Here is a 15713-nt window from a genome sequence, read left to right as displayed (position 1 = left end):
GAATGGATTTTCCATCTTCCCTGAGGAATGGCACGCCCCAGCCGATGGCAATGACCACACATCACAGCCAAAGGCTTCCAAAGGCTCTGCAAACCGACAGCCGGGCTCCAGGAATCTCATCTCGAAGGTGCTGCGAGGAGAGCCAGGGCCTCGGCCAGGCTGCCCGGGGCTTGGGGTTCAGTGCTGGGGCTGTGGAATGGGACAGGGGACCCTCCCAGGTGGGATCCATCCTGTATCCCATCCCCACCGCTGCACTGGCCACCCGCCTGGCATTAAACTGTGTGCCGGGATGCGGCGATGGCATGTGGGAGCGATGAATTCATTTCCATTTATGATCTGTTATGATGATACCCCTGAAGGATAAAAGTCTATACATAATAATCTCCCTCTTCAGCTTTGTTAACAACTTCAATTAACAGGGAGCTGTGTAATGCTTCATCAGCCGCTCGGATTACAGATGAAATTAAGCCATCATATTTATGAACTACGCAGTGAGTTCGAGGAGGACTCCACATATTTTACATTTAATAACTTGCCCTCTCATTTTATTTATAACGTTAATAATGATTTGGTGGCTGCTTTGGGGGGAAACAGCAATGACAGAGCGAGGTGGCCGGGCGGGAGGGAAGCTCTGCTGGGCTCTCCGGAGCCCAGCCATGCCCCTCCCGCCTCTGTTCCCTCCCCTTTGATTTTCCGTTAAATCCCCCTCTGCACACAGCGACTTCTCCATGGAATTGCTTTCCACTCAGCACTTTTAAAGCTGGGATGAGGATTAATGATTGAGTTCTGCACCCACCAGCCAGAGCATTGGCAGCCGGCACATGCCAGCGGGCCCTGGGTCCGGGGTGTCCCCAGGTTTGGGGGCGTTCCGGAGGTTCTGATGCCCGAAGGAGGATGGATGCTTCCCATGAAGGGACGGTGTTTTGCCAGGGGAAAAACCAGAAATATCCGTCCTTAAAGTGGGGAGGGGCAGTGGGAGCTGTGGGAGAGCTTCTCCTGCACATCCCACCTTCCCATCCTCCCCATCCTCTAAGGAGGGACTGGGGCCTGCAGTTGGGTTTGGGGTCGGTTCCCTGCCAGGGACACCCATTGTCACCACCCTCTCTGACTGACCAGGCTGGGAGCACGGTGCATCCTCCCCGGCCCTGTCTGGAGCCCTGGCACAGCCAGGCTGAGCGAAGTTAATTAATTTGAGCAGAGACTGAAGCCCCAAAGATGGGGAGCAGCACGTTGAAAGATGATGGCTGGCAAAAATCATTAGAAGCATCTTTCAACGATCTATACACCGTTATCGATCCTGTTATAGATCATGTTCCTTTCCCCTTTTTTGCAGGATCTTCTGGATCGATACAGCAAGTGCATTGAGACTGTAGCAACACATTTAAAACCTTATAAAAGGTTATTTAGTTGCTAACAGTGCAGCAGTTTCTGCAAAGCCTGCCAAAAGGTTACAGCTTTTTGGGCATCATAAATTACAGACGACAGGGGAAAAAAAGTAAGTGCGGTTTTCTTTATTGTCTGGGTGATGGATGGGCTCCTGAACAAGACACAAAATACATCATATCACCTTTAATGGGACCACATTTCTGTAGCCATAACTCACAATTTTAAAATAGAAAATGGTGAAATATGGCGTTGTATATTCCACTCCTGACATATTTATGAGTCCTTCCCTTCTTATAAATACAGTGATTGCTATTTCAAAGCAGCACGTCAGGTATGAGCAGAGCACAAACAGCTGGAGCGAGTGAAAAAATATGGCCAGAGTTGGACATTTTCAAAAACTCTCTCTAGCAGCAGTAAATTTACAATGTTTGCACTAACTGTTATTAAAACCAAATCCATATCTTGGCAACAGAACTCCAGCTGGAGTGACGGTGCCGCTGACAGCCGGGGCGAGCCCGGGGGCTGCTCCTGGGGAAGCATCAAAAGGCACTGGGAGGGCCAGGGGCTCCCGTGGGGCAGCACCAGGGCCGGTGCGGTGCTCCCGGGACCGGCAGAGCCCAGGGACCAAACCTGTGATGGGTGTGGAGTCCTGGAACTGAGCCTCACCCTGGCACCAAACAGCACCGAGAGGTGGGGAAGGGAGGATGGAGCTGGGGATGGAGCTGGGGATGGAGCTGGGGATGGAACTGGGGATGGAGCTGGGGATGGAGCTGGGGATGGAGCTGAGGATGGAGCTGGTGATGGAGCTGGGGATGGAGCTGGGGATGGAGCTGGGGATGGAGGTGAGGATGGAACTGGGGATGGAGGTGAGGATGGAACCGGGGATGGAGCTGGGGATGGAGCTGGGGATGGAACTGGGGATGGAGCTGGTGATGGAACTGGGGATGGAGCTGGTGATGGAGCTGGTGATGGAGCTGGGGATGGAGCTGGGGATGGAGCTGGGGATGGAGCTGGGGATGGAGCTGGGGATGGAGATGGGGATGGAGATGGGGATGGAGCTGGGGATGGAGGTGAGGATGGAGGTGAGGATGGAACTGGGGATGGAGGTGAGGATGGAACTGGGGATGGAGGTGAGGATGGAACCGGGGATGGAGCTGGGGATGGAGCTGGGGATGGAACTGGGGATGGAGCTGAGGATGGAACTGGGGATGGAGCTGGGGATGGAGCTGGGGATGGAGCTCAGGATGGAGCTGAGGATGGAACTGGGGATGGAGATGGGGATGGAGCTGGGGATGGAACTGGGGATGGAGCTCAGGATGGTGCTGGGAATGGAACCAGGGATGGAGCTGGGGATGGAACTGGGGATGGAGCTGGGGATGGAACCAGGGATGAAGCTGGTGATGGAACTGGGGATGGAGCTGGGGATGGAGCTGAGGATGGAGCTGAGGATGGAGCTGAGGATGGAGCTGGGAATGGAACTGGGGATGGAACTGGGAATGGAGCTGGGGATGGAACTGGGGATGGAACTGGGGATGGAACTGGGGATGGAATGGGGGATGGAGCTGAGCATGGCGCTGAGGATGGAGCTGAGCATGGCGCTGAGGATGGAGCTGAGGATGGCGCTGAGGATGGAGCTGAGGACGGTGCTGAGGGTGGAGCTCAGCATGGCGCTGAGGGTGGAGCACCGTCATTCCCGTGTCAGCTGCACCCCGCGAGCACCACGCTCCAGCCCCGGCCACCCTCGGTTTATCCTTCAGTTTGATGTGGCTCCAACCCACGGCTCCGCTCCGCGGCCGCTCCCGGGTCATTATTTCCATTCACTCGGCGAGAGGCTTTCACCAGCAAATACCTCTCGAAGAACTAATCCTGCCAAGGGCCCTCCTGAGCACCCCTCACCCCTGGGAGCAGGGGGAACTCCCCGGCCTCATTTAGGCACACAAAAGACCTCTAATTAGCTTTTTGTTTCGTCCGATTATGCCTGTAAGTTTTGACCTTTCAAAGTGATTAGCTTTCGAAGTGAACTCATTTGCATAACATCGGTTTCCAAACTACACCTACAATCTGGGATCAGACTTTTTGTTGTTGCTGTTCACTCCTTTTTTCTTTTTCTTCTTTTCTAACAGCAGCCAGGCTCTGGTTTTGGACCCTGGATGAGGCTCTGCTCCTGCCCTTTGGTATCTCCAGCGCTCCAGGCTCTGGCGCACCCAGTTTTAGGGCATACGGGATTTCTGCAGTCCTTTCCCAAAGCTCCGGCTCTGCCATTGCTGGAAAATCGCATCGGCCTGGAAAATGCTCACCTGCATCCTGCTGTCACCACCAACCGACCCCAGCTCCTTGGGACCTCCAGGGAAATCCTGGAGTCCTTCCAGCTGGACTCCAAGCTCTCTGTCCAGCCATCCTGGCCCAGCTGCGCCACAGTCACGGCCAAGGTCACCCGCAGAGCCTGGGGGAACAAAGGGCTTTAATACGTTCTTTGTGGCAGCTAAATTCAAAACTCTTTATCACCACAAACATTCCTTTATCTGGGCAAAGCCCTCCAGAGGCGCATTTTATTACCCTGGGTTATTAAACAAAAACTTTCCGATAATGAGGCGAGTTGATCTCCGCGGTCGCCTTCGGGGGACGGGGGAGCCCCCACCCAGCGCTGCCGCGGTTATCAGCCCCGGGGCCGCGCTGCCTCTATCTCTGCCCGTGATTATCCTGCCCCCTGCGAGGCTTCGCATCTCCCCGGCCCGCCAGTAACAGAGGAGAAATCTTTGCTTTGGGCGAGTCTTCTTGGCGAGCATCTTCTGGCACAACAGCTCAGGGCTCGGGGGGCTTCAGGGGGTCCAAAGGTTTTGGAGATAACAGCCCCCCTCTCCTTTCCTCCCCTCGGAGAGGAGGGCCAAGGGCTCAGTGCAGCACGAACACCAAGGAAATGCTGACTTTGCTCTGGAAGAAACACTCGTATGGTCAGAGGCTGAGCTGTGCCCACTCTCCCCAGCCAGACCTGGATCCTGTGACCCCTCAAACCCACCCACAACCTCCTGCCCAGGCAGCAGCTTTTGGCCTGAACCCCCCCGGCCCTCCCATCCCTGTGGGACACAGACACTGCTCCATCCCTGGCACAGCAGCTCCCTTCCCCCTCCTTTCCCCCCCTCCCCAAAGCAGGTCTGTAATGTTTTGTTCCCTGCACACAGACGAGGAGCTCTGTGCTGGCTGCTTGGCTTTATAACATCCCTGTTTCCTGCCCTGGCTTTATTACATCTGTTCTTTGGGGTATGGGGTTATAAATTGGGCATGTGATGACGTGTAATCACTAACTGCAAAGCCAATACATTTTCACTGCAACAGCAGCAAGACAAATAAAGGTGAGCGGGGGAGGCTGGCGAGGCTCTGACAAAGGGAGATACACGGCCCTGAGAACTTAAAAACCTGACTGAGGATCCAGCGTTACCCTAATCGAGCTGGTTTCCTTTCTGGGGCAATGTCCCTGCTTTTGGGAAGGGTTTTGGCTTTCATTATGAAGCCCAGCTGCACCTCCAGCTCTCTTTTGGGGTGCCTGGGGCCTGGCACTGGCTGTGCTCCCCCAGCAGCACATTCCTCGGGGGTTTCCTGGGCAGAGCCAAAGCCAAACCAAGGCAGTTTCACACTGGGATCAGCCCAGCTGATGTGAGTTGGATATTAGGAAAAATTTCTTCATGGAAAGGGTGGTTAGCACTGGAACAGGCTGCGGAAGGCAGTGGTGGTGTCACCATCCCTGGGAGCGTTCAAAAAACGTGTGGGTGTGGCACCTGGGGACAGGGATTAGTGGTGAAGGTGGCAGTGTGACGTTAGCGGCTGGACTTGATGATCTTAGAGAGCTTTTCCAACATGAATGAATCCATGATTCTGTGATCTCCGGAGGGCACAGCCCTGCCTGCTGCAATAGGGGCACTCTGGCATCCTCACTCACCAACTCTGCCAGGAAGGACCTGGCACATCCCTGCTCCTGGCACAGCAGGACCCTCCAGCCCCTCGCCCCACGTCCAGATCAGCTGCTCCAGGAGCTTCACCCAGGGAGGTTTCTCCAGTGCCCGGGGCTGGAGGGCGGCTTAAACCAACTCAGACTCAACCTGGTTTTTGATCTGCAATTCCAAGGTGCCTCGTGTCCACCCAGGCAGAGTTTCCATGGCTCAGGAGCTTGGCAGTGCCTCTCTGCCCTGCTCCCACTGAGGCCAGGCCCGAGTCAGCGCAGGGCGAGAGCTGAAGCCAGCCCTGGCCTTGTGCAGGGTGAGCTGAAACCGGCCCAGGACTGCTGTCCTGAGCAGCAATCATCACTTGTGCAACTGTGCAAATGTGGCTGGCGAAGATGGGACAGGTGATAAATGGGAGGGAGTCACCCAGCTGCAGCTTAAGATGTGCCTGTATGCTGCCGTACCGGTTTATCATGATAAATGTCATCGCAAAATCAATTCTCTGTGTACTTTTGGGAATTACAACTATCATTCTGGTGTGATTTATTTCCTGTATAACACGGACAAGGGCTCTTTGTTCATCATTTTGAAAGTTCATTTAAAATTGCTTTGAGTTCTTGGTTTTTGCGCCGTGACACGGCCGATGGGTGTCTGCTCTCCTGTGAAATATGGGCCTAGGCAGGAGGAGGCTGGGCTGGGAGCTCTGCCCCTCCTTGTCCTGCTCCTGTGGCCGTGGGAGTCATGGAAAGCCCTGGTAGAAAGTAATGTCACTGGGGGCATCTCTGGGGACAGAGGAGAGGATGGCTGGTGATTGCCCCAGTGCTGGGCTGGGATTCTTTTATCCCGGCACAGCGCGCTGGGCCAACCTTCCCTTCTTTTCCATGCCACCCACCAAACCTGTTTGTCCTGCCGTGCTGCTGGGGAGCCAAGAAACTTCCCAAGCTCTGAGCACAGAGCGTCCCATCTCCTCCTTGTGCCGGCCTTTGTGCCGGGGTTCGTGCTGGTGCTGGCAGGAGCTGGCACACCGCCCTGCTGGGTGTCCTTCCCACCCTAAACCTGTCTCCTCTTGCTGCTGGAGCTGCAGGGATGAGGGCTGGAGGTCCCAGAGGATGCAGGGATGGGGGCTTGTTGGGCTGGGGGCAGTGGGGTTGGAGGTGGCAGGACAGCAGCTGCCAGTGCCAGGGAAGAGCAACTGCAAACCATCCAAGCTCAGGTTGTTTATCCACGAGTGCAGAGGCCGAGCAGGGAACTGATGGCTCCTATAAACACATGGGGTAAACAACAGGCATGGGATGAGCTGTTTAAGTTAAAGGACAGTGCTGGCACAAGGACGAAGGGGATAAATTAGCCATGAAGAAGATTTAGGCTGGAAATGACAAGAAAGCTGAAGATCATAAGGAGAGAGAGGTTCTGGAAGAGCCTCCAGAGCAAGGGCATGGAGGGGTGAAGCTTCCAGTGCTTCCAGGATGGGGCCCAGTCCCTTTCTCGGTGGGTGACCTGCACTCCTGCAGCTGCTGCTCTCCTTCTCCCCGACCACCTGGCCAAGGGGCTCTCGCTGCCTCCAAAGATTGATACTCCCACTGCCTTCACCCCGTGGTACTTCAGAGAAGCTCAGGAAAACCATCACTGCATAAATCTCCCAGTTCAAACCTCTCCGGCATTAATCATTTGTCTTTAAAGCCCAGAACTCAGCCCTGGGATTATCACCTTTGGAGGAAAACAGCTCCCTAGGATATCCAGGAGGGGTGCGTGAGGAAGGGATCCCTATTTCTGCCCCAAAATACATCCCCCAAACCCTTGGGAAACTGGAACTCAGCTTTGGAGGCTGCATGAGGCCTGATGCAGCCCTGTCCCCTGTCACCCTGGGGTACCCGGCGGCGTTGCTGGCCCCAGCCCCGCGCTGCAGACGTGTTTTTATGGTTGTTTGTACCAGGTGTGCGCTGCGGCGGCGCGGGGGCGGAACCGCAAGGAGGAGGAAATGTGCTCGGTGGTTTTGCCTTACAGATTTGAGCCGAAACCTCCAATAAATCACAGGAGCAGCTGACAGGGAGCAGAGGTTGCGGCGGGGGGAACGCCGGGGCACAGCAGCTTCCCCGCAGGCGGGACCCCGCTCGGTGGGGGTGATGTGGGGACCCCACAGCCGTCCCGTCGTGAATGCCCGCGGTGGAGGCTTCTCCTGCCATCAGGAGCTCCCAGTGGAGCGAGGAGGGAAGGAGAGGAGCTGAGTCACAGTGTCCTTCTCGTGTGCCAGACCCCACCAGCAGCAGGGCCCGAGGGGTGTCCGGCTGCCCTGCGCACACCTGGGCCCCTCCAGCGCCTGTCCCTGTTCCCCAGCCAGGCTCTCCCAGCTCCCTTCTGGTTTTCATTACCCTCCTCCAAGCCCAGCACCAAGAGCCTAATTTGGAATAACAGGCGAGTGAGTGCGAAGGGGAAAAACCCTGCACTTGCTCTGTTCCTGAGCTAATCCCCTGACAAATTCTGCAGCCCCGGCTGTGGTCTGGTTCCAGAGACGCCCCTGATTGAAATGGAAATACTCCCCGCTCCTCTCCCTTAAAGGAGAAGCTTCCCTCTGTTTATAAACCCTTCCAGAGGGGGTTTTACGATTCTCTTTTACTGGCTGGCCTGCCCGAGGAATGTGGCAGCCTCAATAGCTGCAGGAAACATCTCTGCCCATAAACCCCCCCAGTCAGAGCCACGAGCTGACATTGTCATGAAACGAAAATATTCCTGACGCTTATCAGGGGCCCACATCAAAGGAGCTCCGGCCGTAAATCTCCCGGGGCTGTGCCATGGAGCCCAAATAAAAGCAGCTCCCTGGGCAGCTGAGGGTCCCCGCGGGCAGGGCAGGGGGCTCAGGCTGGGGTCACCTTCCTGCACAGACCAGCGATTGGAGAAGGCAATTGGAGAAGGCCTCTGGGTGTGGGGAGAGCCCCGAGCTCGTTTCTTGGGACAGTTTTGCAGTAGAACTTGGAAATGTTTTTGGGGTGCTTTGCCTCCTCCTGCCCCTCTGCCGGACCTCGCTCACCAAGACACAGATGGACCTGGGCATTTCATCCCGGGGCAGAACGTTACTGGTTCGGTGCTTGGCACACATGGGGAGACAAATCCCACCAATCCAGGCTGCCTCCAAGCTCCCAGGATTCAGAAGCGACAGGAGACGTCCCAGCTCTTCCCAGCACACTCTGCCCCCAAAATGCTCATTATTTCAACCTGAACCAGGGTAAAATCAAACATAAAAAATAAATAAAATATCAGGCATGAGTGTGTGTGGGTGGAGAAAGCCCTGTGGGAAGCTGGAATGGTGGGAGAGCTGAAATGCCACTTCCCAGGCAGCGGGAGTGGCACCCGGGATGGGGAGCAGAGTGTGCCCAACCGCTGGCTCGGGGTGACCCTGCTGTCCCCAGGCCCGGGCAGGCTGACAGAACATTATGCAGCTCGCCTATCTTTTGTTGCCAGTCGGAGCCAGGAGTATTCCTGCAGATCGTTTAGATTCAGGTAAATCAGCGTTTTCCAGTCCCAGGGGGATATTTCCCACTGGTTGGGCTGCGGGGTCACCTCCAGGAGCTTTCAGCAGGGTATCGGTTGCTCCGTAAAGTCCTTGAGTGATGGATACTTCGTCTCACAGGTAAGTTGTTCCAAAAGTTAATTATCTCCCTGGTTGCTCACTTGGGACTGTAATCACGCTCTGCTGAGCTGCTGCCCTCACCAACAATTACAGAAGTGCCCAAAGGGGAAGTTTCTATCTCGCCCTCAGCCTCGTCATGCCCTGATGGCAGCAGATTTACAGCCTCCGAGGCGCCCAGGAGCCCCGGCTGGGCACTGCTGCTGTCGCTGCAGCTCTCTCAGGGCTGGACCATCCCAGGGCTGCCCCGAAGCTGCTCCCGGTGCAGGAGCAGAGTTCTCTGTATGTGGCCTCTCCTCCCCCCCCTGAAGCAGGGCCACGGAGTCGAAGCCTTGATGAACAAAATTTAAATGCAGCAGCTCTGAGAGAGCCAGACACTAATGTGACATCTCTCACCAGCACTTGCCATTCCCTCCCTTCCACGGCTTTGATGTTAACTTCTTACAAGCTCGGAGACGGCTGGAGGATCGGCTTGGGGAATCGTGCATGTTAATAGGGACAGGCGACAGGGAGGCACGAGGTTCCTCTCTCCCCACAAACACAAGGGGAAAAGGCAGGCTGCCTCCCCTGGGCCGCCCTCTTCTCTCCTGGATGCCTTGTCCAGGTGTTTTGGGATGATGATGTGAACCTTTGGCCCAGTGCACCACACTGCGCCAGCACAAGTGGGTTATTCCTGGGTCAGGAGTCCTTGACAAGGGCTGAAACCAGTTTGGCCACAATTTTAACACGTGGCTCCTGCCTCTCTTCTCCTCCTATTTCCAAACTAGGTTAGTTTCCCCTTGGCTATCAAGGGAGTGTTGGAGATGCTCAGGCAGGTTTGATATTTAGTGCTGCACCTGTGTTGGATGGGCCTTAATTATTTATAGCTTTCCTATCCTGTTTTCTCAAGTCAGTTGGGAAGAGGTGACAGGTGAAGACTTCTTGCAGCAGATGCTTATGAGGCGGGTGAGGTGCCTGCCGCTCAGATGAGAAGAAAAGAAAGTGTCTTCAGCAGGAGAGAAATGACAAAGCTACATAGGAGCTGCCTCATTTAGTAGTCAAGAAGGAGGAAAAAAACCCTCCTTAGGTCTCCAGAAAAGAAACACATTCCTGCTCAAGAGATGGATGTGGTGGGGAGCAGAACCCTCCCCTCTTTGTTCAGGGGATGTGCCGGAGGTACCGAGGGCAGGGCTGTGCTGTGACCCTGCCCCTCCCGAGGGCTTGCCCCACTTTGCTTGGCGGGCCCTGGCAATGCCAAAAAACCCTGGGGCATCCAAACCCATGGATGTACCTCACCCTCCATCGGCTGGGCTTGGCTGGAGGCTGTTGCACACAATGCTGGGGCGAGCTCAGCTTTGGCGGCTTTGAGGTCGGTGAGATCTTGCCATGAAACCCATTTCCCCGTCTGTGAGAGCATCGAGGTGGGGGGGAGTGGGGCTGCCCTGCTCTGCACCACCTCTCTGCACCCTTGGACAGAGTCCCGAGTGTCTCCACGGCCCCTCTGTGCTCCTGAACACACACACAGGATTGTCACCCGTGCTCGTGCCTCCCGTTACCTGCTGCTTCCTCACACCTGAGGGAGAGGTTCCTTGAGCTCAAGCACCTGGTACCTCCTGCTCTCTGGTGACAGAGGACTTAATCTCGAGTGACAGCCAGACTGCTCCTCTTCAGGGCCGCATTTGTCACCGTCGCCCCGACTCGTCCCCGGGCTCAGCAGTTGTGCAGTGAAGGGCTGGGGCAGGAGGAGAGCGGAGCTGGAGCCCGGCAGATGCTGCTGCTGTGTCTCCAGGACACGCTGCGGATGAAGATTCTCACTGAAATGTGATAATTGTGCCACCATTAATACAGTTTGTGCTTCCCCACGAGGACGGGAGGGCAAGAGGGCCGGGCTGCCCCGCGAGGCTCAGTGAGGGCCGGGGCAGTGAGGGGGCTCCGCTCTGCCAGCAGTTCTGAGTCCTGCTCCCAGCCCATCCTGCCACTGCAGATGTCAAGTTGATTATTTTAACCACATTGGATCCCTGTTAATTAATATGAATTAACCACCCTAATATTCCTGGGCAAACAAGCTATTAGGTGCAGGGAGGAGAGGAAAACCACCTTTAAACCATCACTAATCGATCCCTGCCAGATCTGGGGCTTCATGACGGCCTGTGCAGCCCAGCCCGAGCATGGGCACCCCCTCCTCACTGCCGCGCTCGTGTGGGGCTGGGCGGTGCTGAACTCCTGGCACCTCCTGGTTGCCGCCGGTTCCAGGTATGACACACACACAAAGGTACCTTTTTATAGTTAGGAAATTATAGGTGCCATGACTTCAAAGGCTTTTGCAACAAGAGCTTTCCCTTTGATAAGTGACAGCATCATTAATGGTGATTTATTACCCGGGCTATTTCACAAACAGAAATAACCAGTTTCTTTTCATTTGGCTTGGTGGGTTTTTTTGCTCTGGGCTACCCAGACATACAAGGTGGCTGGTAACAGCTGTTTTACTGCTGGTAAGACATCTCATTTATTAACTTGTCATCATGTGTCATAAAGTTTAGCAAAATGCGAGATGATTGTGTACTTAAGCTGGGTAATTACCCCATTATTAAAGCTGCCTTCTTTATTTATTTGCTCTTCTGGTGGTTTGTTCCTACCTTTGCTCTACATGGTGCCTTAGTCACAGGGCACGGAGATGCGCTGCCTTGTAATTATCCATGTGCTGACTTCCACTCTCGGAGACATGAAAGGTGTCTCTGCCAGGTGCCACTGGCTCGCCGGTGATGGGGGCCAGGCTGCTGCACCACTGGCTGGTGTCTGGAGAGCTGGGATGGTGCTTGGAGCGGTGTCCTGGGGTGCGTCCAGCCCGGTCCTGACACCAGCAATCCCTGTCTGATTTAGCGGCAGGAACGGGAACATTGCACACGCTGAAGGTATCCCAAGATCTCTTCTCCAGGGGAGGAAGCACTGAGGCAGTGCAGGGTCCCGACCTGGCCGGTGGGATGGCTGCACAAGCACTGCTGTCGTAGCCATGCTCTAATTAAACTCCCCGAGCGTCACCGCCAGCGCCCAGACACGGCAGATCCACACCTTGATGGAGGAGCTGCCTAGACAGAGGAGAAACCACGGTTAGCACAGAGATGCTAATTGCCTTGGGAACTCCCAGAACTCAGGTGCGCGTCTCCCAGGAATGTCTGGGACCCTGCCCAGACACGTCCGTGCCCTCCCCGGGGAGGGTGGGGCTCTGCGGGCACCAGCCCGGACAGCGGCACCGCGTTCCCAGACAAATGGAGACGCTCCGGCCTCGCTTCCTGCCCTGCTCCAGCAGCCTGCCCGTGCTCTGCTGACGCCGAGCCACCGGATAAATCCGGTTAACAAACATTTTGGAAGAGGTTAAACCCCTGGATCCGCTCAATACCCGGCCATTATCCGGGCATACAGGAGCTGCACCGCAGGAGCTGCGGCGGCGGCTCAGTCCGGCGGCTGCTGTGCCCCAGCCCTGCGGCAGAGCACCGGCAGGTCTGCCAGGGACGATGCCAAACCCACCCTGGGCAATGCCAGAGGGCTGGCTGCTCCGTTGGGATTCCTTCTTCCCGACCTCTTCTCCCAAATCCAGCCTTGTGGTGGAGCACAGCTCTTGCCATCCTTCCTGGAGAGGGAATGAGGCAACACCAGGTGCTGCTGGACCCTGGAGCTGCCGCTGGGCCCTGGAGCTGCCCTGCACTGGCCGCTCTCCCACAGCCCCATGTGCTTGGGCAGTGAGAGAGGATTTTGCAGTGCCACAAGGGATTTTTGGTGTCTTGTTCTTTCACGGGCAACTGGCATCTCCCTCAGCAGGTCCCCGTGGGACAGGCTCCATGTTCAGCGTCTCTGTTTTCCTTTTACATTCTCCAAGGTCAGCCAATATTAAACCAGAGAGAAATAATTACCAAAAAGAATTAAAAAATATTCCCTACTACCCCACACGTTTCTTCCTGGCGCTGCTGTGAATATTGATCAGGGAATTTCATCCATAAATCCGTCTCTCACATGGTAAGAGGTTTTATGTTGTAATTAACAAGTGGCTGTTGCACAGCAGTCACAAAGAGGTGAAAATTCCATTTCCAGCACTGCCCAGGGTGCAGTGAGGGGCTTTTTTCCATCCTGGATGCAAGAATTTTGTTTAGGCCCATCCCCCCTTGGTGCACCTCATTCCGTGGGGTCAGGACCCACATGGAAAGGAAGGGAAAAGCTGGTGGGATCAGAGAGAATAAACCCCACCCTGTGCCTCGGGCTGACTCCCACACATCTGTGCACGGGGCTGGATACCTGCTCCGAGGGATTGGGAGGTTTGGAAACACGGAGGCTTCACAGGAGAGAACTGCCCCGGAGCAGGAGAGGCACAGAGGATGAAATGGAACAGTTCAGCTTCATCCAGGGGTTTTGCACTGGCAGAGCTCAGGGAATGGCAGTGGGAACGACAAAAACCCAGCGCTGCTGAAACCCGCAGCGGCCCAGCAGTGAATCTCCCCATTTCCATTTATTAAAATAGCGTTTTTATTACAAAGAGATGTTAAAAGTGAAAATGGACGAAATCCATTTTACATCCCCCATTGATTTCCTGGGATATTTACAACCGCAGAGATATCGATCTCCCCGAAGTGCCGGATGTGCTCGCTCCTCACCTGTGACACTTGCAGCGATCGAGGATTTTTGGCAAACAAACCACCAAAACCTGCGATGTGAATTGATCCAGAAAGGCTGGGGGAAGTGCCAGTGCTGTCTCCACCACCCACCCTGGCTGCCATCCCGGCTTTTGGCCCTTTGCTCCCACTGGGAATCGCGGCTGTCAGCCCTGGGTGGGGAGGAGGGAGCAGGGGAGACCTCAGCGCTGCCATTCCCCACCCCACAGAAACTCTCAGGTGACTCAGCCCCTTTTTGTACTTCTCCCCCTGCCCCCAGATCCATTCCCATAGCCCGTGCTGGCCCCAGCCCGTCTCTGTGCATGGCTCTGACTGGAGTCAGCCGGGAGGCCCTGCCATGGTGCCTGGCACAGCTGGAGGAGGTTTTCTCCCACCTTCTTTTGCCACACACGTGGGACTCAGCCCAGATCCCAATGCCTTTATTCCTCCTTCCAGCAAAATCCTGCTGAAGCAGTGCTGGGGTTCCCAGGGTCCGAGCCGGTACCGTGGCCCGGGGTTGCAGAAGGGGTGAGAGGGATGGTAGCACTCCCAGTTTATCATCCCCCCTCCCCGCCAGACCCGCACTAGAAACACCCCAAATCCAGACGTGCTGGCAGCCCCAGGTGCGCCGCGGGGCCGGGATGATGCAGACGGTGCGTCAGGAGCTCCCGGGGCCAAAGCGCCGCGAGCCAGCGAGGTGCGAGCCCCAGCTCCGGCTTCAAAGGGCCGGCACTGCCGGGGCTCTGCCTGCACCTTCCCTCTGAGTCAGAAGCGACTTGGCTGAGTCCAGCGCAGCCCGGCCCCGCCGAAGCGCCCTTGGCTGGTCTGAGGTGCCCATTTTGGGAGGGTGGCATCGCTGAGCGTCGCTCCCTGCGCCGGGCAGAGCGGCACCTCCGAACGCGGCTTCCAGGAACGAGCCGGGCGGGCGCAGGCTGGGAAAGCGCGTGGTGGAAAGTTTCCAGAGCCCCTCCATGCCGGTGTGTCGGCCCCGATTACATCAGTCAGGTCGTGTTACCCGGCTGACGGGCACTAACGAGAAGTGACAGACGTGACAGGGAGCGGGCAGGCTCCAGGAACGACACCGCCGTCCCCAGGGACACGTCCCCCCCTTCCCGGAGCGGCTCGGCGCCAGCTCCGTGCTCTGGCTGGCCGAAGGCAGGAGGCTTTGCCGGGGGCTCTGCTCCGTGCCGGGGCGGTGGGACCGGCCTGGGGACCCGGGACCCGCAGCCAGGGCCGGGCGGCCGTGGGGAGCCCGTGGGGAGCCACCTGCTTTTGTCGTCAGAGCTTGGAATCAGGGTCAAACCAGGAAATGCACCCGCGGCTGAGCCCTCCCGTGGTGGTGGAGGGCTGGGGGCTCCTGCCTGAGAAACCGCACAGGGGTGGGGGCTGCCCAGCAGTGGCGATGCCCCCCGGGCAGCTCCCGTGTGGAGCTGCGCTTGACGGGATGAATGGGAAGGAGGGCGGGACGCGTTTGAAGTCACATCGCTTTGTTGTGATCCTGTCGCTGTGAGGACCGGCGGAAATCTGGGAAATCTGGCAGGGGGATGCCGGGGGCAGGGGGACACGAAGGAGCGAGCAGGGAAGGAGAAGAACGACTGGCTGCAGGGAAGGAGTGAAGTTTTCACCCTGAATGCCCCCCAGTTTGGTGGCCCTTTGCAGGCCAAGTCTCCGTGGGAGAGCTGGAACCTTGGGGACACCCTCCCAGGGCAGGTGATGGGTGATGGCCTTGTCCCACACAGTTCTGGGAGAGGAGGGGCACAAACAGCTCTTGCTGCTGCATTCTCCCGGGGAAGGTTTTCTGCTTCCCTGAAACAGTTAAAGAGGGCCAAGAGGAGGATTCCTGGGCTCTGGCATGGCAAGTTCCTCCCTGCCTGAACCTCTCCCATCAGGAGCTGCCTCTGTCCCACCATGGCTCATCCCTGCCCCAGCCCACACCGGTGGTAGCCAGGGAGTTTAATTGGCATCAATCTTCCCCAACCTTCAAGGGTTGCAGTTATTGACATTTTGTTCTGACCAGGTCAATACCAACTTCTCGGGCCAAGAGACAATAAACAGAAAATAATAAGCAATGCAGAGTTAATATTGATTTATGATTATTTGGGTCTTTTCCATGAGTTTCTCGCAGGCACAGCAGCTCTGTGCCCACAAGAC

The 15713-nt window shown here is 56.4% G+C and overlaps 1 long non-coding RNA gene across 1 annotated transcript; it reads right to left on the bottom strand.

Moving 5' to 3' along the window:
* Positions 1 to 2906: 2906 nt before the first annotated feature.
* On the bottom strand, positions 2907 to 13010 carry LOC116435724. The gene is made up of 3 exons (XR_004236832.1): positions 11559 to 13010; positions 10479 to 10736; positions 2907 to 3829 (listed from the first exon to the last, which is right to left on the bottom strand). It is a non-coding gene; the product is annotated as an uncharacterized LOC116435724 (long non-coding RNA).
* Between the last annotated feature and the right edge of the window lie 2703 nt (positions 13011 to 15713).

This window comes from Corvus moneduloides, chromosome 27 (assembly GCF_009650955.1).
Source record: "Corvus moneduloides isolate bCorMon1 chromosome 27, bCorMon1.pri, whole genome shotgun sequence".
NCBI classification, from domain to species: domain Eukaryota; kingdom Metazoa; phylum Chordata; class Aves; order Passeriformes; family Corvidae; genus Corvus; species Corvus moneduloides.
This window is presented reverse-complemented; position numbering and strand designations above follow the sequence as displayed.